General features: G+C 37.7%; 1 long non-coding RNA gene across 1 annotated transcript; it reads right to left on the bottom strand.

The window, feature by feature from the left end:
• On the bottom strand, window positions 1–26962 carry LOC130578397 (uncharacterized). Its single transcript, XR_008965882.1, has 3 exons — window positions 26866–26962; window positions 4422–4504; window positions 1–695 (listed from the first exon to the last, which is right to left on the bottom strand). It is a non-coding gene; the product is annotated as an uncharacterized LOC130578397 (long non-coding RNA).

Raw genomic sequence — 26962 nt, 5'->3', positions numbered from 1 at the left:
CTTGGACTTGGCCCTATTTCTGCAGATATGGAAAACATTAGTGAAGCTTTAGAACATGCCTGGGGCTCCATCCTAACCTCTGCTGAGCAGCTATAGGAAAAATGTAGRAAACATAAATTTCTCCTCTGCTTGTGAGCCAGGGCAGGAGTCTTGTCCAAGGAACCATCTGTGACAGCACATTTAAAGGCACTGTGCATTTTCCAAGTTATCACAAGATGTGAATGCAGCCCCCAGCAGCAAATAGGGAAAGGTGGGCTCCTCATGGAGCAGCACAGCACACCCCATAGAGGTTTGCTGCCAGGGCACGCAGTCCTGGTGGAAGCTCACAGTATTTCCAAGGCACAGGAAACATTATTAGGCTGTGCTCATTCTCGTCTCTTGTACAAGCGAAGCATTTGAGCTTGTACTTCATAATTAATAGCGGTGATTTATTCTCTCATTACCATCACAGAAGCTTAATCAAGAGAAAGGTCATAAAGAAAGTCCAAACTTCTACACATTGTAAAAGTCTGGCTTGAGCATGAKCATTCTGATACACATTAGAAGAGCTTCTTTTCTCCATCTTCTGAGCAGAAATAGGCTGTTAAAGGAGAGAGTCTAATGAACTTCATCTTCACTTTGCCTTCTCTCACAAAGACTGGGATATGTCAAATCAAGTCACCAAAGCAGAGTCCAGGATCATGATTTTCATTTTTCTGAAAAATAGAACAGATGGAAGGCCAAATAACCACATTTATTCCTTTTTTTCTGATTTTCTATCATGAGTGTGTAAGAGGTTAAACATGATCTTCCTTCTGTTGTTAACTGGTTCAATTTTAAAGAGTTTGATATGACATTCTCATAATATTGTGTGTGAGACTGAAAACTCAGCTAAGCAATAGGACAAAAATCCACTGCAGAGTGTRCACGTAACTGCAACAACTGTAAGAGTTAAAAGAAGATGAGAATTACAACAGTGTAATGCAATTTTGCTATGGGAGGGAGGTTAAAATCTCTCCATATGGTTTGGTCTTATTTTAGAGCATGATGCATATAGACATTGTAATTTCATACACAAGTGAAAAGGGTGATTTCTGCATAACAATATGTCACTTCCTTCCATCCCAGGCTATTCTGTATTCTGACCATTGTGGCATGACCTTTCTGGTGCTGAAAGCAAGAAGCTCCCTGATAGCACGTGTGAAGGGTTTAGCTGTGTTTGGTGTTCAGTATAAAGATCCAGGCATGTCATTTTGCCATGGCAAATTTAGAGTGAAAGAATGGATTAGTCATGGCAAAAATGCTAAGTATAGATGAAACTCAGCAGAAGAAACAAGCTTGTTTTCCAGTGGCTCTGTGAGGCTCATGTCATTCTGTTTCTCAGAGAGAGTTTTGCTGATGATTAGTTTTCTTTGTATTTTGCTTTTAAACAYGAGGCTAGGTAAGTGTTTGATGGATGAAGCAATGCTGAATTTGAAGGTGAGTAAAGACCACCATAAGATTAGTGTCGTTCTGTAAAGATAAAACACACTTWTTATTCACATCCATGGTATCTCAAAATTCTAGCCAGGGAGCAGAATGTTTTGTAATGGATCACAAAGACCCTCAAAAGCTTAGAAATGAGGTTTGAGGTGAGAAAGAGCACATGGCTTCAAGAAGATAGTCACAGGAGTATGAAAAAGCAGTATCATGGACCCTGCTCCTCACAAAAATTTCCAGCAGACAAGCAGTCTACTCTTCAAAAACATTGCATGGTACAGAAAGGGAAAWACAGAAGGAATATTTTAAAGGAGAACAACGAAGCAAAAAATTGTGAATGCTTCTAGTTCAAAGCAATAATGAGCCAGAAATAACTCCAGATAAATGCAGACCACAATGATTTGCAGCATGGTACCTGTGACCTGACATGGCCTGAGACCTGAGCAGCCACAATTACCTTCAGCTGATATAAGRGGGAAGTTCTATTCAACTTCTTGGATAAAGGTCAAGACTCTCCAAGGCAAGCAAATTCACTGGAACCAGTGAAACCATCAAATTTAGTGTTGTTAATAGGGGCAAGGCTCCCACTTTCCTGTTGTGAAGTTTACTTTCTATTTGGGTATTCCATGCACAAAATACCCTTCATGAAAATCATGGAGTTACACTGTTTGATTTTGCTYTGGGAGATTAGAGCAAAATGCTAAATGTGAAATTTCTACTCTCAATACTTTACTTGTCTTCTTTTGGGTTTGGATGTTTTTCTAAAGAGAACTCTGATTTTTAGGTTGAGATTTTAAACACACAGAAGTCTGGAAATTCTAAGCTGCTGTTACCACAGCAACTGAAATTACATMCACCAATTAAAGACTGTAACAACCACAGGGAGAAATACCAATTCTTATGTCAGGAGTCCTCATTCTAACTAATAAGAATATTTTCTTGAGTTTTTGTATGTTTATGTGAATAGAAACAAATATGCAAGTAATGGTACTTCTCCAAACCAAAACTTTTCCAATTAAATTACCATATCAACTTTTTATTGTAGATATTTTTTCCTTTGCTTTCTACATTACCCTTGATTTTGGACTTTACAGATAATAGCAATTTTCCCCCAAAACTGGAAATCTAAACATAGGAAAATATTTTATATGGAATATTAAACAATGAGATAATTTAGATTCTAATTACTTGTGGTTTATTTGTGCACATCTTACTGAAGAACTTGTGTAACACTGAAACTTTGGAAACTTTGGCTCTTCCTTAGACCAAACTCATATATAAGAACTGACGCCGGGTTGATTAATTTGTTTCATAGTGGTTGTCATCAGTTTATCATCCTGTGCATAGAACTGGTAGACAGTTATGATTTTAAAAAATTACTCCTATATCTCAAAAATTGGAATACAATTTTTTTGACAAAGAAACAAGAGCAGGACTTGTCTCACTAAATCAGCCTCTGGAAGAGCATGTCCTTCTCCGTTAACCATAAGAGGAACTGGCTGACACACTGGGACATAATTTTTACCAATTAAATTTAGGTGAGATTAATTCCTTTTTATAAGAATGATGCTCTACTTATTTTTTTGCCATTGGAAGCAAAGTCTGCTTGAAAGTGACCTCTGAGACTGGCCTCTCCTTGCAGCCCCAGGAGAGCTGATGGGCTTTAAACAAAGTTGAAGCACCAGGACATTATGACAACCCACAAGTGAGCATTTGAAGTTCCYATTACCTGTTCTATAAAATGTRAAGGGAAAAAWAGGTTTAMTTTTCAGGACCTTTAAGCTAATTAATATGGTGMCTCTTGTGAGGCACCACAGAAGGTGTGTGCTGGTGAGAAGGATCACCTAGCTCACTTCAAGCAGTGTGATATCCCCCCACAGCGCCTTGCAGAGTACAGCAGCGTGTGCTCCTTCATTTTCTGTGTATGGAGACACTGCCTGCAAGAGGGGGGACAGGCCACAACTGAGCTGTTAAAGCTGCTGAGTACTGCAGGCTTTGCCTTAATAGATTTGAGCTTTCCACTGTCATAACTGAAGGAGAAAAATGGGTTTTTAAATGGGGATCAGTGATAAATAATAAATGTTAACATTTCAAAGCAAATTATTAATCAGTCAGAGGAGGCAATGTCTCTAGGTTTCAAACACAAAGWATTAATAGATTTCAAAGCCAGGAATGTATTTCTGAAAATGATAGGGTTTGGCATCCACCAGTATTTCATTCAATTTGTCCTTTCAAAGTGTTTTTTCTTTCTGTAACATGAACTGATACAAGAAATCAAAACCTTGTAAAATAACTGCAGTTATGTAAAATTTGCTAATGTTCAGCCACTGCTTCCCRAATTTATGGTTCATCACATCTACTCAGTTTCTAGTAACATGTTTATTTATACTCCTTGGGGAAACACTTGTGCCTCCTGATCAAATAAATCCAATAAAATCAATTTCACGTGCAAATCACAGAAACCATGGAAGCTATTTCACTTCCAAACCGTTTGAACCCTTAAGGTGCCATGCAACATGATGCCAGTCTGCACTTTGAAGTATTGCTCATGAGATTTCCAAGAAGTTGGTGATCCTCTGGGTGGATATTCAGCACTATCTAATGGCTGGCAGTGTTACCTGTTGCTGATGGGAAACATCATTTGCTCTTCAATCTTTTTTTTGTGGTTATCCTGGAGCAAAAGAAAATCATACAAACAAAACCACACACAGACAGTAGATAAGCAAACACATACAGGCTGTAAGATAACTCACACCCTGTGTTTAAACTGTGCCCATCTTTTATCTCTCCCACCACCTATGCTTTTTCATCCACACAGATGCACACCTGAGGAGAGCAGTCATCACACTTATCTTCATTCATCTAAACATTGTCTAGTCTAAACTGATTATCTGGGTTCCCTCCAGAGTTTGTGCAGGGAGAAAAAGGAAGTGGCAGGCACATCCAGATAACAATTTACTCACCTGCATTAAAGAGTCAGGATGAGATGAATCAGCTTTAGAAATGCTCCTCTCTCTCCTTTGCCTGCAGATGGAACATAGACAACCTGGAGAAGATAACTGATAAAGTTAGGTATGGTGATTCACACTTCGCTGGTAGGTAACTGCTTTTGCAGATGGTGTTACCTTTGTTGGGATTTATCATGCTAGAAGCAAATCTTTCACTAAGACAAGTGAGCAGAGCAGTTGGAATCTAATCTGAGCTCAGACTGCACCTTTTTGTTAGTGAGAAAGCGTTAGGAAATCATCTTCAAGTTTTCATGCACCAACATGTTTTCTGCTTCAGGTTAGAACTGGAAGTGGTGAAATAGCACAACACAATCAGCCTTGGCTCTGCTTCAAAGCAGCTCCCAGGGTCTTTTTCCCAGGCTGAAAAAGTAAAGGATGTTGAATAGTTCAGTCAAATTTTGAGCAACAGTCCACACTTTGAGGTTCAGCAAATGGAGCAGAGCACTTGTGAGATTCTTCATGGTCAAAGATGGCCTAAACACTGTTTGGAGCTGCAGAGTAGTACAGCGAAGAGCAGACCAGCTACAGTGCAAGAYAAGGCACATAGAGAACACAAGCCTCAGTGCATTAACTCTGTGTAATTCATGGACTTAGTCATTATTTACTACAGCTCTAAAGAGGCTACCAACAGCCCCCTCAGGAATTAGCACTCGCTCTGCACTCGTAGCAGTAACATTCATCCAGTTAAAGCCCAATATACCTCTCAGAGAAGATGAAGCAGTGTTATGGAGATGGAGAGTTGTTTAATATGTGGCCCCACGCTCCACACTATTCAAACACTTTCTGGAGAGAGGACTGCTCCTTTCTGCCTGCAGTTCCAGCCAGTGCTCAGTACTGGGGAGCTGAACACATTGCAGCAGCAGCACACAGRTATAAAGGTCAAAATCTCCACTATCCTTGAGTGCCCACTCTAMGGTAGCTATCACCTGATATTTTCAGAAGACACAGCACTATGCAGAATTTGCCATATAAAAGAAACAAATTTTGTCAATTTAACTCATGACAGTAAATCCACAGGACTTTTTCAAAAAGCAGACCTTGAATGCTTTATCCTAGCTGAAATTTTAAAAAATGGGGATTTTTTTAAAAATTTTTTAATTCATGAGCTGCTGTAAGAGGCTTGGTTTAAATGTTTTGCTTAGCATGAAAAGATARCATTATGGAATAGAGAGAGATTTCTTTGTATCATTAGATAAATGACTTCATTACAAATCTTTCCTTTTACTGCAGCTGATGCTTTTTTTTTCCTTCCATTTCTGCAAAGGTCCTATGAAAAATACTTCATTAGACAAACCTTTTTTTTTTTTTTTTAGATTACACTCCTTAGACTATCCACTCCTTAGACTATCCACTATTTTAAACGTGAAGCTGAAGAACAGTTCAAGACCTTACCTATAATATTTTGAAATTCTGCTTTGCAAATTTTCATGAAAATAGAGTCCTGTGGTTGTTTGGAGATTTTTTTTCTTATATGTCTCCTGTTCCAGACAGAGAAGACACTCTCAAATGTGACTATCTAGCTTTTCAAAACTTTTCATTGTCCCTTTCTTCTTTCACGCTTCAAAATCCTTCAATAATTCATGTTGTCTTTCTCCTTGATTCAATGCCATCTAAAMTCTACCTCTTTGGGTTCAAAACAATCCCTCTTCATTTAAGAGCAAAAGTAAAGTTTCTCAAGACAATTGGTTCAAGAATCACAGTTCTGCAATTTAATATCAGGTCTCCCTTTAAATTAATTGTCATTGTACCATTTGGGTTAAGAGTTTCAGAGGCKGAGCCATACAATTCACACTGTCCAATTACCTTAAGCGGTATTRAATAAAATCCTGAAATTTTGTAAAACTGAGCGAAATTTCAAGGTTCAACTTAAAGATGAAAAGGCTCCCTTGTCCCAGTCTGATGTGAGGGCTCTTGGGCTGATGATCATCTAAATTTGTAGATGAAGAGGACTGTAGGCTGCTTAATGAGAAGTGGGGTGTCCATGGCATACTCTGGTCACCTTTATACTAACAAAGCTGACTTATGCCCTGATGGGTATCACTGCTACCAGTGACCAGTTGGAAGAAAAGGTGGAAATTGATTTCCAGCTTCAGTTCTGTTTTCTAAAGAAAAGATATTTCTAGCCTCTTGCTTTGTGATTAAGCCTTCGACGTGCAAGCTGCTAGAAAAACTGATGTAACCAGATTGTCAGGATGGAAAGAAACAAGCAGCTGGGATCCCCATCTGCTGCGGTAAGAAGCTAAACTAAAAATCCTCCCAACATACTCATTTGAGGTAAAATGAGTCAATAAAAATGTATTTTTATCCATAGAAGARCCCTAAAAATTCTCTACTTTTCCTCTGCTTYCCYTTTCCCTACCCCTTTAYAACACACTAAAAGWRCTATTATCCAATAAGGACAAGCTTTTTAACCAAATCCATGGTCTGCTCTATGAGCAAAATCCAGATCACGTAATTGATGTTTAATGTCAAGGGCATAATTTGCCTCATTGTCATCAGTAATACTGAAGAAATGTGTCAATTGTGGTGTTTCCTCTGGCCTGTCAACAGTTCCCTCAATTGCCACTCCAGGATGATGGAGTCCTTGGTGTCAATGAAGCAGTATTAGGGCATTCAGGGCAGCCTCTTTCTCTCAAATGCTAGTCAGAAAAACAAATAAATGGCAACACACACTTCCACTGACTGTGRCTGCAAAACTGAGAAACAGGGAATTTAGTTTTAAACCATAATTTGAAATATAATAGAAGATTGATTCAGAGAGGAGATATCATTTCATTTTAGGATAGAAAAAGAACAAAGACCAGGAAGAAATTGAGAGTTTAAATATGTGTCATTAAAAACAAAAAAAAAGTCTTGACATATCAATAAATTTAATATCAATAAATTTAAAACCTTCCTGGCTTTCTTATTTAAATTTCTTTCTTTTTTAACATAAATAATATATTTAGGTTATATTCCTTTTTATTATATTTTTTATTTGATTCCTTCTATGTTATTTTTATGATTTTTCCTAATTAAAATATTTTATTCTGTAAGTATAAACTACTACTGATTTTCTACTTCTTGATCTTGTTTTTATGTTCTTTCTTTCTTCTGTAATCATTGCATTTTTTTTATATTTGAAAGTTCAGCACAAATAAGGGAGCAATGCCTGAGATTTTCTTTTTCTAATGGAAGCTTAGAAAGGAGGATATTTAACTTAAAATTAGTTATGAATATTAAGATATTAACCAGAATTATAATTTGGTTACTYCATATGCCTATATAAGATTACACCAAAATGCTTATGACAGGGGGAAAAACAATTTTCTTCAGGTAAGTCACTTTCTAATGGGAAGCATTATTATTTTAACACAAAAAGCATTTTAATTGAAGCAATTATAATATACAAAGACCTTCACCATGCTCCTTAGGTCTCAAAACAGAATTTCTATTTGTTTGATAAATAGAGAAAAGCCGAGAAAGAATACAAGATAGGAACAAGGGAGGAAAGTARAGAGGGCATCTTCAAGGTACATAAAGCTTTATAAAGCAAACAAAAGAAAACAAAGATGCCTGAGCCACCTTGGTTTGAGGAGTCCTGGATTTAAAGACAGGGTTCTCCCAAACAGCTTCTCTTATGAGAAGAGAAAAAAAAAATTAAAAAAAATAAAAAATAAAAAATAAAAAAATAAAATAATAAAAAAAAGTAGTTATCCACACATATCCTATCAGTGTACTAGATGTTATCACCAACTCACATCAGATACAAATGATGTCTGTAAGATTATGGCATTATTTTTAACTTCATAAGCATCAGACTAACATGGTTCCATGGAGGATGCACTGATACTGAAACTATTATTTCAGTATAGTTCAAAGTATTGATATATTTCTGCTCTTTCATGCATTCCTCATAATGTTCTTCCCGAAGGGGTGCCATTTCCCCTCTCTTACCCTTTATGCAACAACTTCAGCTAAACACCTTGCTCAGATACTTTCTACTTGAAGGAAAGTTTAAGGGCCAGCACTTTGCATGTATTCATCAGTCCTGACCCAACATCAGGAGAATTCCCAGGGTACAGGCTTAGCAGGGCACAGAGGGTGCATTGCCAGGCACCAAAAGCCACGAGCTCTGCCCTAGGGTTGGATGTGCTGGGGGAGTGGGAGCCATCAGCAGTGAGCCCGTGTCTCCACTCCAGCACTGTTTTTGGTGCCACACAGCCCACCAGCCCCTTGACAAAATCATAGCCAATGAGCACATCTTGAAGGACAAACTGACAAAAAAATAAAAATTAAAAAAAAAAAAAAAAAACCCAACAAGGCTGCACTACACCATGGCTTATTTGTTCTGGCAAAAGTAAGTTTAAGGGGTATAAATAGCAAGCAGAATTCTGCTCTCTAGCATTGAAGGCAAACTGAGGGGTTTGTTGGTTTTTTTTTTATTTTATTTTTTTTTTATTTTTTAAAGCTCCCTTCTGATTTGGTGCATGAATTATCACCTCTAATAGCTGATAATTAAACCACTTCAGCAAAGCTGTGAAATAGAGAGGACGAGCAATAAAATCACAATCTCACCTGGCAATTATTTTGAAATGATGCTCCAAATAAGCAGATAAATAAATCTGTGTACGTCACAGGCAATTCTCTGCAGGCTGACAATTCCATAAATAAACACACACACAGATGCACATATCCATAACCATATCTATGTGTATAACCTTCAGTGAAATATGGAATAAGTCTTTAAATTAATTCCACAACCAAGGAGTATATGATAAAACYAGAGGCTTACTGAATAACCTCTCTTGAACACTCTGTGACTGGTTCAAGAACAAGATTCATAAAGCCAGATAAAAAAAAGCTAATAAGCAGATATTTTTCATTTATSAAATCTGAAAATCTATCTGGTGATCCTGCTTATTGTTCTGTTTTGGAAGTAAAACAAACTGTTCTAGGGACAAGTATTGATTTCACCATTAAAAGAAAACTATCCATTCATAAATATTAACTGATGATATTATCTCTTTCTATGACTGCCTTATTATAGGCAACAAAATATAATACACAACCAGGRAAACAATAAATAGCTTTAGCAGCTACAAAATCTGCTCATCCCACACATCTCTTAAATGAAAAACTGGAAGGACATTTTTGGGAAGCTATCCCACTGCAGAATTAAGTAAAAGCACCCTATAAAAGACTCTGAAGTGCCACAGACAAACTTCAACAGACAGAGAAATGACAGTATAAAGTATTTCAGTTCTTTTGATCTGATGAAAAATGTCCTCTGTGTTTCTTATCTTCTAAAAAAGAAGTTTTATGCTCTAGAGTGGAAGGATAAAACAAAAAAAAAAAGCACCTCATACAGCAGTGTGAGAGCCTTTGTGTCCATTAGGCAGCTTAACATTTAGAATCTTGTAATAAAATTTTGGGTAAAAGATTTCCCTGTGCTCCTCCTTGTTTAGAAACCTGCAGGTTTGGCATTAGAGTCCCTTCAGGGAATGAAGTAAAACACTGGAAAGTTATTGATGGTTGACYGTGCAGTTGGTAAGTTTGTAATCAGGTCCAAGGACCTCTTTCAGTATCTTCACCTTCTTCTTGAAATTATGAAATTTGTTGTATACTTATGTTTCTAAAACCTGCTGACTTTCAAAAACAGTTGTGAGTTTTTCTATTTTAAGGTGCACCCGAAATGTTTCCATCTCTTCTTTAGAGGCAAGACAGATAAAAATTTTGTTCATTTTTCATTTACACAAAGATGGCCTCTTCCTATAGCCACGTAACACAGGAACTGCAAGAAAAGCTGCAAGAAAAGCACCAAGTGTGATAACATGCAAAACGAGACAATGAAAGTCTCATGCACATTAGAGTCACATGCACATTAGAGCCACATGCAGGATAAAATTAAGAGGAAAGATCTCTGTTCTTAAAAACCCAATATTCACAKTGCAGAAACATTTGAAAACACTCTCTAAAAACTTTATCATCAATGTTGAAAAAAACAGTTTCTACAGAACAGTGAAGAAAAGAYAGAATCTATCCTGTGTAAAAGCTCAGTCCCAACTGGATGATGCCATTTGTAGAGGAAGACCATTAGCAGTAGAAGGAAACATAGATCTGCTTTACCCCATATGAGAATGCTCCTTCTTCTTGATACAGTGTTACATATTTTTTTCCCTTGAAATACTTGAGATAATTTGGTTTTGTTACTTTTAGGTGTATAAAATTGCCCCAACTCAAATTGTAGTGAGGAGTAAAATTGAGAAAAGAGACAAAAAACAACAGGAAGGGAAACATGCATGAACAGACTGAGAGATGAATTAGGGTTATATTGGTTTCATAGATTTCTCTGGAGTTATTCTGAATTTGTCCAGCCAGAAGAGTGTGAAGGCCAACAATTCATAGCTATTACTTCATTCAGAAATGTCAGTGCAGAAAGGAGCAATGGCAGGAGAATTTTTTTCCCCAGTGAATACATACATGTCATTAGAATTGAACTCTTTATTTTGGAATCAGTACAGTCACTAAAATCWAATAGAACCCCAAATGCTTTAGATAATGCCATCATCACTTATGACAGTCATGTTTCATGCARTAGCTATCATTATAGTGTAGGCAAGCAATGACTTTGTTTTTGTAGTACCAAAACCTCCCACTCCATAATCTACATCAGAATCAAGGAGATAGAAGTTTTCAAAATTTCTCCAGAGCTGACAAGGAGAGAACAGCAGCRAGAATAGCAAACAAGGAACATTTCMGTTTTGAAAAGCTCCTGYAAAGTTTGATTTGTTATGAAACACACGTTTCAGATAAGTCTCAGTGCATCAGGAAGGTTTTTGACTTGAAATATCATATTCCTAGAGAATTTGGATATATTTACAGTTTTAAAACCAAAGTCGCAATTCAAGCAGCTGCTTGTTCTTGTGAAGAATGATGGAAATAAAAGTTGTACAGTTGCACAGCTTCTGAGGAATTTTTTGTCTATGAGTGGAGGTTATGCCTAGAAGGTAGGCTGCAGCATGTCTTCACTTCTACAACCTTGGTACAAGAAACATTATATGAAATTCACTCTGGTGTCATCTTTKAGTTGCTTTCTGACAGGCAGTCTATCGTTATTTAATTCACTTCCCTCTTTTTTGAATGCTGAATCCATTTCACAAATTACTGGATTTTATACCCATATTATTATTTTATATTTCATGATACTATCTCATAAAATAGAAACTCAGGATTTAAAATAAAAGAGGAGGAAGAATAAAAAAAAAAAGGAAAAATAACAGCATGAAAAAATGTTCAAACAGGTCTTCTGTCCTYGTCTCAGAAGACTAAGCATGCACAATGATGAAAGAGTTACAATATAAAATAAGGTACATTAAARGAATCCCTGAAGCAATTTATGCCAAGACTTCAGATAAGCCATGCTAATAAAAAAATTAACTGCACTGGCAAATTAGACAGAGATTGATGGGTTTTACAGATGGAGCAGTAAAAAGTGAGGTGGGTAGTGAGATGGCAAAGTCAGTCCTAAGTGGATTGTGAGAAGTTACAGCTACATCTCACAATATCAACCATCCAAGTGGTTAAACATTAGATTAAATTCAGTGCTGCTAAGTTCAGTGCATGTGAGAAAAACAATTTTAACTGGATGTATACTTCAAGAGCTTCTAAATTACCTAATAAGCCTCAGGAAAGAGATTTTAGACTCGTTGTGAATGCTCTTGGAAAATGTCAGCTCAGTGCCTACTGATAGTTACAAGAGCAAAAAGCATCATCTGAATTGTCAGAATAAGAATAAAGAGCAAAGCAGAACTGAAATTACTATGTCACTGTAGAAATCAATGGCACACTCATTTCTTGGATTCTATGTGCATTTTCGGTCCCACTATTACAAAAAATTATAGAGCAGAGATAGAAAAGTACAGAATAGGGCAATAAAAATCAGATTATTGAATGGCTTTTTTGGGAGGAAAAGAGGCTAAATAAAGTATGGCTCTTCAAGCAATGAGTAAGGGAAAATGTAATAGAGGTCTATAAAATCAGGTTTTGCCAGGCAGAAGTTGCAGAGGCAACACATTGACAACAGGTCATACAAAATGTTATTAGACAGTAGGCTTAAATGTAACAAAGGGAAGTACTTTTTCAAACAACACATAAATTGTGAAACTCATGGCCATAGGAAGTTCTGAAGCTGAAAATATAAATTGGTAAGGGATTAGACTGGCTTTTAAATGTAGCAGTATGAGTGTGAGCTCCAAGGACTAAGAAGACTGCTGGGAAGCTGGAAGGCAAGGCTGGGGAGAATCACTTCTAGTATGCCTTTTAAGGCTGGAATATTCAGAGGGTGATATTTTCCTTTCTGGTGTATGCACAATAGAAAGCATCATGATGCAATTTTATTTCTCTTTCTGAAAAGAATGAATATTAGAATATTCTTGTTCCCTTTAAGTCAGAAAACTAAGTATCTGCTTTTTTAGTACTGTTGCAGACTGAAACTGTCTTACATTACTTCCTCTTGCAGAACAGAGATAGAGTGAAAGGTCCTTTTGGTTCTTAAATTCTTGCTATAATCAATGAAACAAGACCCAAAGAATCACAGTTTGCAAGTTTTTTTTTTAACAAACATTGAAAGGAAAGTAACATTTGCAGTGCATTGAAGTACAACTTTCTGAAAGCGCCATGTAAGAGTTTTCTTTCTTGTCATGACAGCTTCACTGGTTTTTTATGGCTCACAGAAACTTTGTATCAGCCACAGAAAATGCATCTGAATTCCATAACTCAAAATGTTCTGGTATTATACACAGCTAAATCTAAACTCAAGTGCTAGAGGAAAGGTCAGCAAGGTATGGTATCTTCCTTAATGGTATCATCAGGTAGTTTTACGTGAAGGACCTTGTAATATCTTGGTTTTGTCTGACATAAAGTTGCATAGCTAGAAATACCTTCAGAAACAGTGTGAGAAAAACATTTTCTTAGCTTTCTTTTACCAAAAGAACAACAACTTTCTTATGATTTATGTTTCTATTTCTGGAAGTTTATGGTACTGCCTAGGCTGTTCATAACATCAAGTAAGTAACAGTTCCTCTGCCATTTCTTTAGTCTTTTCAATATACTGGTCTTAGTGGAGACCCTAATGGATCCTAAGAGTACTTGTGCAATAAATATGTCCTGCTAGCTATCTGCTGCAGGTTGAATTTCCCTGCTCTAAGATCTTATTGCACTTTTTCAAGTCCAGAAGCTATAAAGTCTGGACACCAACCCAGCTGAGTGTGGTGCATGCAGTAAGTCTGGAGAACTCATTAGGCAAAGCTTGCAGTGAARCCATTGGAACTGACTGCAAAAGCATTTATTTCTGGGCTGTGGCTTGAATCCAGGCTCTTTAATAACAGCCAAGGCTGTTGCATTCATAGGTCTACATGTAAATAAATGGTGTTAACTTTGGAAAATGTGTGTGAAGTGCTGTTATATTTACAAGCTCTCTTTAAATTTTAATTTTTTAAAAAAATATATAAGGAATTATATGTTTTTCTGTTGTTTTGTTACCTTCTTTATTCAGCTTGCAGAGGTGGAGGTACTGAGAAAATGATAGCAAAGTTGAAAATGAGAGTCTGGAGAAATGATGGGTTAGTTGCAGATTTCCTCCACAGCTGCATAACGAGAGCTGARTGGGGAGCACTCCCTTCTGTGTTCAGTGCCCTGTTAGTCTTTTGTTCCTGCTGTCCCTCTGAAACCTCATGGGATGATCCATACCTCCACCTATGGTGTGCACAGTCTCACCTGAGCAAAGCTGCATGGTTAAAGCAGAGAAACAAACGTTTCTGGGGCACAGTCACAGACATTTTAGTTGTTTGCTTGAGGTTAAGATTACACTCTAAAAGCAACTATTTATTTCTACCTACTTTAAAAGGAGTCTGGATGACTTGCTCTAATAGCCATCTGTGGTGTAGTGCCCACAGTTATGTGAGCTGAATCCCCCAAATTTCTCTTGCTTGCTTTCCTGCCAAGGCTATACCCACCAAATCTCTACTTCAGTTTCCTTTATCCATGTGATCTTCCCCGAGTGAAAATTAAGTGTATCAACTCTTTTTTTTTTTTTTTTTTTTTTTTTTTTTCTGTGGGTCTTGTTCCTGAGACAAAAAACTCAGTAGCTATGCCCCTGCTTTCACTCTCAGCTCTGCAAGCAATAGCCCATAATCTTCACCTGCTAGTCTGAACTCAGTTACATTAGGTTTGATGCCAGTTGCATTGGTTTCCTCACATGTTTTCCAGGTGGCTGCCTGTGTCCATAAAACAAGAGAAAACAGCATGCCCTGTAATCACTCCCATTCCCCTAGGGGGCTAGTTAGACAGGGTCTGCTTTTTACCTTCCTTAGAGCATAATTCTTCTGTCCTCAGTCATGGGCACAGTCCCAGTAGTGTCCAGGAGAATTACTCTCTTCAGTTAATACTGCTGAAACCCTGTTTCACKTCTCTTTAATCATGCTAATCTTCATCTTTTATTCACTAACTGATAACAATAGAACTGTAAGCTCTGCCTTACCTTCATCTAAATCTTAGGCAATAATATGCAATCCATTTAGAAATTCTAGAGAAGATGGAAGGTTTAAGTCTTTGTTTCTGATGCCATAGGTGAGTTAATCAGCTGGTTGTTCACAAATCAGTAAAGAAAAATCTGATAGGCAAAGCAATTTTTCTTTTTTTCCCCCTGTTAGCATATTATTTTTCTGTGTTGGAAGTAATTTCATGTCCTGATTTGTGTAATACTGTAAAAAAAAACCCTGAACTCCAGACATCACAGTGTTTCACTGGGTGGCAGAAACAAAAAGGCTGATTTTTAAACTGCTTCTATGGCCATTCTGATGGTCTGTCAGGAAGCCAATACTATTCAACACCTATATGACTGATTATACCTCAATCCCTCACCAGACAACCAAACAGATGTCCCCACCAAGGATGCCCAGTGGCTGCTGAATAACATTTCTGCTGCACTGACGTGGCCTCAATCAGGGCGAAAGGGGATTTTCTCRGGGAGGTAATTACTTCTTACTGATATGAAATCTGGATGCTGAAAACAGTGAGACTCCTGAGCAGCGGCTTAGAGGGAACAAATTAAAAAAGAATAGAGGCATCCAACCTTACCCACAAATAGTGAATATGAGACTAGCAACAAATATTTTTCAGAACTAGGCTGAACTCTTTCAGCAAATACCTTCTCAGAGTGTCAGGAATGACAAATATTGTATTCTTGACTGCACTAACACATTATTCAGTCAACATAACACATTCAAGTGAAGAAATACTCTTTGCTTTCAACTGATCTGTAGAAATGCTATCAAGACTCAGGCATGGCATTCCAATATATTTCCATTACATTTTGCATAAGCCATTTCTAAGGAGAAAAAAACCTTGTGAAATATGAAATTTACACTAAAAACAATGAGTAAGTTGAAGGTTTCATGACTTATTGCAGTATTAGAACAGTAATCTGTGTGTTTTCCTGCCTCCTTGAAATGCTCTGTGATAAACATGCTGAGTTACTGTTAATGATAGTGATATGTAGTCCATTCACACAAGAAGAAATATATTTCAGATATACATCTATCACAGCCTTAGTAAGCTCTGGAAATAAAAAGACATTCTTACAGCTATGTAGCCAGGTTTCTTGCTAGAGACAAGAGTAGCATTTTAACTACTGAGTCTCTACTTTATTTCACCCTATTGCAACTTCACAGCCTCTCTTTCTTTGTGTAGCCTAGCATGGATTTTTGTTTGCTGGGGAAGTTTTCCTGTGTTTTTAGCCTCTCAGTAAGCTCAGTATGGTCAACAGTTAAATGTGTAAGGTTTGTTTATTTAGTACTTCGGCTACATCCCAAGTAGCTCTTAAAATGTAAGTTTTACTACTTCATCTATACTCTAAACAACAATTATTATTTACAAGGATTTGGGCTAGAGCTGTTTAATGTGAATGCCTAAAACATCACGCATAAATCCATACTGAACACCCTCCTCCTTCCCCTGCCCCCCAAGAGACTGATTCAGAGAAAGAAAACTTCCTCTGAAGACAAATGTTGCAATCAAATCTTGTCCACAGGAACAAGCGTACAAATTCCCTTCAACTACACCAGAGTTACCTCATCTTGCACCAAATATCTGTGAGAGAACATGAATAGGGGACTTSAAGCTTTAGAAATTCCCAATTCCTGCACCATGCTTTGTGAAACAACAGATTTTTTAACAAATACTTCTTGCATTGCAATGCTTGAAGATAAAACAGTCCCTCAAGGTACAGGATGTATCTGCAGAGCACTCGGYAGAGTTTTATATTATTGAAGAAACCTGTCTAACACATGGGGGCCGCTCTGCTTTGGGCCCCTCTGTTGCCTGAACGTACTTTGGGCTCCCCTGCGAGGCAGAGCGCTCAGTCTGAGCCAGGGGGRCAGGAGCTGCTGGCCAAGCAAGGAGAAGGACCCCCAGTGCACCCAGACACAGACTGCTGTACCCTGGGCTGCACTCTCTGAAACTACAAAATCAACTTGCTGTGGTCATGCAGCATCGCTGCCTTTCACCAYGGGGAGGTTAGGCTGTAGGTTGCTCTTTCCCTCCAGCTGCTCCCACGTTGTGGTGATCAATTCTGTAGGTGATCTCTGCCTACTTAATTTTATACTCCAAACACAGCAACCACAGCATTTTGCCTGCCTCTGTGTCAGGAAAGTAAGTGATAAGGGAGTCCTTGAAAACTAGGCTCTGAATAGGACCAGACAGCCTTTTARGAAAACTCTGTACCTGAAAAAATCTGAAGGACCAAGAAACTGAGAGATGGGAAAAGCAGGCCCAAAGAAGGGTGTACAAAGGCCTGGTTTGCTTTAGCATTGGCTTAAACTGGTTTTGCACCAGGCCCAAATTGTACAAAATTGTTCGATGACTCAGATACTTACACAAAGGCAGCTGAGAGGACCTAAAGAGACTACATGCAGAAGATATCGCCAAATTCCACACATACAGCAATGTGCAAAGTTAAGAGGCCAAATGTTTCCTCAGGAAAAAAAAAAAGAAAATCTGTAGAAAATATGTTGCTTAAATCTGGCCYGCCTTACAAGTTAAACATGAATAGTTTGTTAGACTAACACAGAGGAAACCTACAGCTGTTCAATTGCAGATCTCTGGGCTCATCTGCCCTGCTTAGGAACAAGACAGTGTTGAGACAGAGGCCAAGGACTGGTGTTTCAGCTAACACTGAGAGGCTGTGTGCTTTCCTGTTATCTCCATTGTGATCCCTGTGTTACAGAGAGGAGCATCTGCCAGCTCAGACTGCACATCCAGGCACACAACACAGCAACTGAACTATGGTGTGACAACGGGGAAGGCCAAGTCTCATTTTGCCTTCCTGTTGTAGGCCCAAAGGGATGTGCCATTACTTTTTCCATTTTTTCTGAAGGGTTTCACAGCTCCTCCTSAAATCCCTTAGGAGCATGGCCTGACATCCTCTTCTGCAGTTCCAACAGTGGGGTCACACATGTCACCCTCAGACGTGTGTCACTATGGGGTCAGCTTCAAATGTTGAGGTGTTGGGAAAGGAAGGCCTACACATATTTGGCATTGTGGGTGTCCACAACTCCATCAGCTTGTAGGTGTGCAGCRGTCATTGTAGGCTTGGACATTTTACCAATGTATCTTGTCACCAGAGKTTATTTGGCACTACCTGTGGGTGCCCTGTACCTGCATGCTTCAGTATGTGCATATACACTTACAGGAAATACCTGCTTCCATAAAGATCTACAGCAGATTATTGCAGGGAATGCCATTATGATAGCTGTGAATCAGTGAGGCAGAGTTTTTACTGCCTCTGCTACAAACCTGGTAATGGAACATGCTGTCTTTGTGGACACCAGTGTAGCAAGGGTGTTGAAAAGTTAATAATGAACTYTTAGTCTTTATCTGCTAATAAAGAAATTATAACTTGACAGGAGTAGTCTTTAACCATGAYTTGTATTTAGAAACTTCATCTGCAGCAGTCCTTTTCACTCTGCGAGCAGAACTGTTTTWKSTTTTACGCAACACTGTTTAAGACCTKTAAGGGAGATGCTTAGGCCAACACRGCCATTTTTAAAACTYGKRKGGATAAAAAARTTTCAGGCTGTGAACTGGKYTAAAGTACTTTGCACCTTGGCAAGAATCTTATGCAGCCTTCTAGATCTATTGGCARAACTCCCTTTRGAGTTTAACCTCAAATCCCTGGTGTAAAAAGYCTGAAAAGGACACACTGACTTTCTGACAGTCCTGAATTCAAAGAAACACACAGASACACCACTTATACATTGTCTAAATTCCACATGGGACCTCTGCACCCAGCACAGGACCCAGGGTATGACAAGGAGAGTAGTTCAGTAAAGGATCTTTTTCTGTATTGCAGTATAACTGTGCATCTTAATACATGTTCTTGAAGAAGTAAACTGGTGCTCTTTCAGACTAAGTAATTTTTTGTTGTAGATTAAGGAAAACAATTATCAGAAAGCACAAAGTCTTTGTGAGAGATCATGGTTGTTTGGCAAGGAAGACCCAAAATCTTCAGCAGTAACAGCACTGTTACCCCTGCACACAGCAATACACYAATATATCCTCTGAAAATTGCAGTTGCCCAGCTGAGAGAGCTAAACCCTCACATAATGCTATCTGCTTTGACTTAAATCCCAGTTTGGACAGATTCCAGTGAAGAACATAAAAATGATGGCTGAGTGATTTCCATTCTTTACATTCTTCTGAAAAAAAAATTTCTTCTGCTCTTTTCCAAAAAATAAAACCAATCATTCAAAGCAAGTATTTTCAGAGAGAGAAGAATACGGATGCCAACATAAAAGATGCTGGTAAAATGTCATCTGACTAAACCTAAGTCTCTGCTCAAGAATATTCATTTAAATTGAAACAGGTGGTGGGAAGTGCATTAGGATGAAGACACGGGAAGTTTAAAATGTCCTGATCTTTTTGAAAAGACAAGGATATGTAGAAAGAACAAGACAGTCAAGGGATTTTAAAGAGTTAAAGAACATTTTCAGTACAAATCAGGATGACAACGACTGTGAAAACTTTGCATTGCTTGAGTTTTAGGCCAAGCAGTTAAAATGCAACCTGATGAAGCAAAGAGGCTTTCTGCTGCTTATTACTACTCTTTATTATTTGCTCAGTGTTGACAGAGCATTCTCGACTGTTCATGGCACAAAGACAGCCCCTGYCCTACTGAGTAGAGGGGGCTTGTAAGAGTTACATCTATAATGTGTACTTGATACTCATACACTGTTATTAACTCCATTCTTATTTGTTTTGCATACAATGAAGCATTATTAGGAGGGCTTTGAAAGAGAAGTTGTGGCTATTTTGGCCAACTTTGAATGGGGATTTGGCTTCCTGCATGTTTTCCATGCATATATTGTCTATCCATGTCTAGTCTTCTTTCCCCATTAATTTAATTTCATTTTGATTGTTCTTTCCTTCAGAGGCTTTTTTTTAAATCAAAAGAAAAGCAAAGGACATATTTAAAATTATTTCCATGTCATCACAGAGAAACCAGAAAAATGTCCTCAGTCCCCACTTATTTATGTGTTCTGTTTTTAAAAAGGTAGTCTAAAAGAGCTGCTGAAACTTCCCAGCTCCTTTTTTTTTTCATGGAGCCACTGTTTAATTTACAGTAAGTCAAGAGGCAGGAGGGATGATAGAGTTAAGCTCATGCTGTTGAGAACAATTATCCTGGCACAGAGACATATGTAGCCCCAGAAGGTTGAACAGACCACCATAGCTTAAAGGCACTAAGATAAAAGGGTACGTGCTGCGTGGGCCCAGAGGGAGCAAGGCCACAGCCTGCAAACAGAGCCCACTTGGCTTCATTTGATTTTTTGATTTGTGCCTTTCTTGCTCTGCCTCCTTTCTCCCCCTTTTTTTTTTTTTTTTTTTTTTTTTTTTTTTTTTTTTTTTTTTTTTTTTTTNAATTTTGATTTATTTAATAAGATCCTGGTGCATTCAATGGAAAGAAAAAGAGAATGGTAGCTGGGACAATGATAACATCCATGTAATACTTGCTACAGTCAAAAATAGCTGGGCCAAGACTCATGGCAGCCTCACTTTCTAAAAGATTGAAGACACTCCAACAAGATGTACAGTAAAATAGGTGAAGTCAGGGGACATTTMGATTCTGCACCAACTGAATAGCAGCAGCAACTATTCTTTATTTTTCCCCTGTCTCATTAATCATGCTGGTTAATTGTTGGGATAATGATTTCACAAGTTCATGTAGTACACAAAAGGATTATCCTTGGACTGTGCATAGCGCCTGGCATTTACTTCTGCATATGCCAGTATCTCTGCATTAAAATGGGTGGATGTTTTTCATTTTACGTTTTCCTATTGTCTAATTTTACTAGAAAATGAATYGCATGTTTTTGTCGAGGATGGAGATAAATGAAGAGAGAAAACTTAAGATAGCAAGTAATAAAAGAGAGCTCATCTTTTTTCAAAAGGAAAATAGTAAAGGACATAAAGATAGATAAACAGGAAAATATTTTTGTCATTTAAGTGGCATTTTCATACTGCTAAAATTAATTCAATCTTTTTTTAAGGTCTAGGTACTTCCTTTCTATTTTAAAAAGAAAAAACAGTGGAATTTTTAATACTTCTTGTCAGCTAAGTTCAGACTTCTAAAAATAAAGAACTATCAAGACCCGTTTCTGTGTTATCAATCCTCACTGTCCAGAAAACTGTGATACTTATTTGTCACTGAGGCTAAAGGGAAATTGCTTATGAATTCCTGAACCTATCTGAATTTCTTAAGCACTTAATGCTTATTTATTAAAAAAAACTTACACTTTTTTACAAGATGAGAGATCAATTAAATTCTGCGTTATCCTTCTCTCTTTTTTTATTGATACCATTTATTACTATTTTACTCTAGTGCTTTTCCCACTTGAATATAGAATTTAAAATATTTTTTTCTCTGTTGAACTCTGCCAAACCCATTGTAAATATTGTTGAAATATTGATTCCCATCTCCAAACTGAAAGGAAGATACATCAGGTTTGTCTGAACTATTGAGAACATTCAGAACTTGGTCTTCCAGCAAGGTGAGTTTTGAGGCTTTATTTTGTCCAAAGTAATCACCCAGAGGAGGACTGACACTTTGGCAGTGCCAAAGCTTGCCTTTTTAATTCTGAAAACTTACATATTTATTTGAGACATAAAATTACCCATGAAAAGAACAACAGATATAATGTAATTCAGTTTCTTGTATTTGTACATTTTTTTCCTTACAAATGAATGTTAAGCAGATAAACAGTGAGTTGTTGCCACAGTAGTATTTTATGATGTCAAATATGTACAACTTGCTCTTCCCTCTTGATCATTGGAAAAGTAGCTCAGCAGTAATCCTYACAATTTATTGTGCATGCTTTGAGCTGCAGTATGAGAAACTCTTTTGTGGCATTTTCTCAGCCAGGTTTTTGTAACTCCTTATTGTAAAAAAATGGCCCTGTCTGAGGCAAAGCCAACAGTCTCTTGGGTTGAAATCATAGCCACATGTTTTATCAGAGCTAGGAATGGTGGACTGATAAAAAACGCAAGCCAAAGTGACCTGGTTTTGGCCTCTTTTTGTAGTGGAGGCATCAAAGAATCCTGAACTTTCCTCATTGACATAAAAGTCCATTTCACAATGCAATACAGAAGATGAAATTTATTTTGGAAGAGGTCTTAGGATGCCCTGTTTTAAAGTGTTCCCTTCAGATGCAAACCTAGACAGAGCACCTAGAATTACTGCCTCAGTCAGAAAAAGTCTTGTCTGTCTCTTGTACTAACTCCATGTCAACCTTTCCAATCAAAAATATCAAGATGTTAATCTTTTCAAAAGGAGAAATTTATGTTTCATCTCAAATGACAACTTTCACTTTCTCTCCTCACTGTCCCACTGCAACCATCAGATCAGAGAAAATAAGCAGTACCTTGTGATCAGTTGGGAGTGTCATATCACACTGGCACATCTCAATAATAAATATCTCCAACTTCCCTTCATCCCTAAAAGCTGTATGATCTTGAATTACMAATAAGTTTGAAATCAGTGCAACCAGCACATTGGGACTCCATGAGCAGGAATGAAGGTTAAATTCAAAGCCTAAATTATTTATTGCAAGCTATTTGCTTAGTTCTGGCTCTGAAGAACAGTGGAACAAATGGAATTGTTAGATGCAACACGWATTAAGAACAAAGGCTGAAATCCCATTTCTGGTACTCCATGCTTAAATTTCCCCTGTGCTTTAAGAACTGCAGTGTTAGCTTTTCTCTCTCATTAAACTGCCTCTCTTCTATATTGAACCCAACTTGTTCTTTTTTTTCCATTTTCAGTTTACCTAAAAGTCACACATTCTGAAACATTCTATAGGTATGATGAATGAAAACAGAAATGCTCTATGAGGCAGTGTGTATGGTTGTAAAGACTGAACTGTCCAGGGAGGTTATCTCATTGCTACCATGACAATATACCATAGAAGCTATAACTCCCTCAAAAYGTGGAAGATCCATCTGCTTGTCACATTGCAGGAAAATTGCAGTGAGCATGGGCACAATGCTGGAATATGGTGAGCAATATTGGGGCCCCTCACCACCAGCATCCCTGCACCCACACTCACAGTCCATCCCACCCTTTTCCATGCAGTGCCAGCACAGTCTGTTCGGTCAGCAGGGAATTGCTGCTGCTTTCTGAGTGTGGCACCTGCCCAGCCCTGCACCCAACCTCAGAGCTGGGCTATGTGCTCCAGCTAAGCAGGGCCAGCTGARGGTGCAGAAACCTCTCTGCAGGCCCTTGGGAAGCAGGAAACATGYTAGGCTGGCTCAGACCCTTCTTTCTGCTATTTATGAAGCTTTCATGCTCTGTGTTAWTTTTATATACTACCTCAGCATCTCCAGCCAGGGGAGCATAGCACTTTAGTCATTTAGAGCCAAGCTCTGCCCTCRCTTACACCCATGCAACTCATGGCCCTGGGAGACAAATATATCTGCCAACAAAGCATCACTCAAATTCAATTTCTTCAAAAAACAACACCAAAACAAATAGAAGGATTTTGCAGCAAACAAAGTGTGGTCAGTTAAGTAATACTGAACTGAACTTTGAGTGAGTTATGAGATAATTTACTGTGATATCATGCATTATGAACATGGTAGACTACAGAGGCTACAGCAAGCTGGGTGAGTTTTCTAGTTACTTCAAATTCATGAAAATAAACCATGTTTTCCCACTTTTGCATACAAATGGATTCTTTCTTCCTCCAGTACTCTATCAAGGTAGTCATAGTTACAAAGCTAAATTTCTTGTGGAATAGCACATGAGTATTATTACACATCTTGTCAGTTGAGGCATCCGAAATCCTATCCTGAAGAACTTCAGTTGCACCAATAGTTTTAGAGATGAAGCTCTCAGGTGTCCTGCACCACCCTTTCCGACTTTCTACTCAGGAAAACATCCCATTAACCTCAGTGCCTTTTTTTTTTTTTTTTTTTTTAATACATTTACCAAACAATAAAGACTCTAACACTTACAGGACACAATAGGGCAGTTTGAAATCCCACTTACAAATTTATTTTCCCACCCTTTTTAGAATAGACTCCTTTACTAAAGAAAAGCCTCAGATATTAACATTGCTACTTTAGGCTGTGTGTGAGTTTATAACAAAGTCATGGTTTGGCTCATATAAAAGCAATCTTTGGAAATGTCCTTAACTGTATTTTCAGGCCATTCTTACTGAGAAGAAGTGTTGCATATCCAAAGGCTCGAATAAAGCCTCAGAACAATGTTCTTTTAGCTCTTCCCAAGACTAAGWTATTCACATCCATTTTCTAAACATTTGCTGCGGGTTTACTCTGCGGAACAAAGGTGATGAGTAAGGGGGCTGCTCTTCACTGAATGCTACCAGGAACTCTCACCAAACTCCAGACGTATGAAGCCAAATACCTTCTGCCTCAGATTAGCAGATGTGTGCATGGAAAACTGTTTTTTTCAGCTCACTGGTTATTGCTGATCTCTTCAGTGCCGGTTGCATACTGATGTGGCCAAAAAGAAGAGCTGTGTGTTTCCTGCTAGAGTTACTGATGTAAAATCCTGAAAATGCTAAACTGAGATAATTATACTGTTGCTCTGTTGCCATCATCCCCTGTTTATTCACTTATGGTGCAATCTGGCATTGCACTGGCATTCATTCTAAATTATGACAGCCTTTGCTTTCATTTTGGTGTAAAATTCCTAGTCTCAAAGAAATCATTTGTAAATTTGGTAGTTTTTTACAGAAAATGTCTTCTCTGAGTCAGACATTTATTTTCAGGATTTTCAAACACTTCAGAGCTCAGGAATAAATTAACAAGAAATTGAAAAYATTCAGAATTCCCCAGCTGAAATTATTATAATATTTTAACAAGTTTGGAGTGGGTTTTTTTCCCACTATTTGGAGTGTTTGTAGCACAAGTCAAACATATTTATAGAATCATAGAAGCTGTGTTTGTAAGCGACCTCTCTGGGTGTCTCAAGACCATTTTTCTGCTCTGAGCAGGTCTCTTACCAGCCTGAGAGCAGAAAGACGGTGCTCTTGCCCAGCTGAGCCTTGCAAACTTGCACAGATGGAGACTGCATAGTTTTTCTGGGTAATTTGTTCTGGTACAAACTACTGAGTTTGTAGCAGAAGTCAGATATATTTATATTATGATAGAGAAGTGATAACCATTTCCCAGATTTAGATAGAGACACTTAGATAGTTCATGTTTTCAGGAAACTGYAACCAGAAAGAATAAATAAATGATCAACCTCTGCAAATCAGCTGGATAGTGGGGGTCACTTCTAAGTGTAAAACAAAGGTAATCACCACCCTCCCAGCAGTTCTGCTTGTTTTATTTTGATTTAACATCCAGCCTACACCAACCAGCAAAATTTGCAATAGAGATAAATTTTACTCTCACAGAATTGTAATCTCTAATGAAAGTAAGAAACTGGACTGCGTCAGGTTATTTGTAACTGCATTGACATTTCTGCAGTACTTTGACAATAGCAGTATATCTTATTTCAGTGTAATATTCTGCCTTTCCCTTGACTCAATAGTCACTTCTTCTTTTTCTGARTATTTTTTGTGCAGCTACAATAGAAAATTAATTCCAGCATGGAGTTGTCTGTATTTAGTGATGAAAAAAATGCAATTCTCATGTATTTACACWTTCTAAGAATGTGTACATTTATATCCACCTCTGTTTGTGTATATAGTGTATATAAACATTAATCTGTAGATAAAATTGGTAATATAGAGATAGATATAAATAGACATAATTATAATTGTTATGTGGTTTCATACTTGTAAAAGAAAATGCATATTCATTCATAAATGATTATCTAAATATTTAATTATGGAATAATTTACTTATATTTMATTTTAAAATACTCACTTCCAGCAGCCACAGAGTTACTCTTTCTAATTGTTTCCTTTTTTTTGCTCCTCTTCATTCTACTTTTCTTCTTAATTTTCTCAGATCTAAGAGAGCTGTGCATGCCTCCCAAGTGCATTGAGCCAGATTTTGAAATCACCTACAAACTTGTATTAGGTATCCATAGTCATTAGGTGCCTCTGATGGAACTATAATGAGATGGCACCAACTGATGGATTAGACCCTCTACTCAAGATGAAGTGAATGCAGTAATCTTTGAGCTGAAATGTGCCACAAAATAACACTACACTAATGATATTTCAAGATTAAATGCGTCTTTGTGCCCCACTGAGCAAAATATACTGACTCATTAATAACCAACTAGATTGCTACCAAATGCAAGCTACCAATGCAGTTTATATTGCTTATTCAGTATTCATGTTGGTGTAGACAAGCTTTTGAAGAGATTTTAGGTAGTTTATGTTATTTAGGATAGACTTACTCCTTATAACTCAAAAAGCTGAAGGACTCTCCCAACAGAACAGTGTTAACAGCTCTCATGCATTTCTTTAAGACTTCTTGGAGCACGTTCTWCACTGGTGCTAACCTGGAAGATTGGGTTTTTTCCCAGCTCTATAACCAATCCAATTGCTGTCTCAAGAGAGAGCGAGCATGATTTATCTTTCTCGTAGGGTTGTATTTGTCCTTTGTATGAAAATCCCATGACACTGCATTCAGGCAGCCATAAGTTTACACAGTGAATGATGGGAGAAGAAACCACTATGAGGACAGCTGTATTCATTTTTTCATATTATATTTTCATTTCTTTCAAGATCTTTCAGTKAGAAATCTGAAACTTAATGCCACACATAACCTGAATGCAGCTGCATTATCTCTYCACCACATTGTAACACAGAAATTATCCTTATTTCTATGGATATTGCTCAKTACGTCTGTCCTTTTAAGAGATAGGTGTTCTGCTTTACCTTACCTGATCCCTGAATGCTCATTTTGACYCAAGTGCTACAGGCTTCACACTGGCAGAATTCTCTTCTTGCAGAGTTTTTTTCCAAGAGCTTTTGGGTCAG

The sequence above is a fragment of the Malurus melanocephalus genome, unplaced genomic scaffold (genome assembly GCF_030028575.1).
Source record: "Malurus melanocephalus ecotype Western Australia unplaced genomic scaffold, MMel_1.1 scaffold_225, whole genome shotgun sequence".
Lineage (NCBI taxonomy): Eukaryota > Metazoa > Chordata > Aves > Passeriformes > Maluridae > Malurus > Malurus melanocephalus.
The sequence above is the reverse complement of the archived record's forward strand: the minus strand, read 5'-3'. Positions and strand labels throughout refer to the sequence as shown.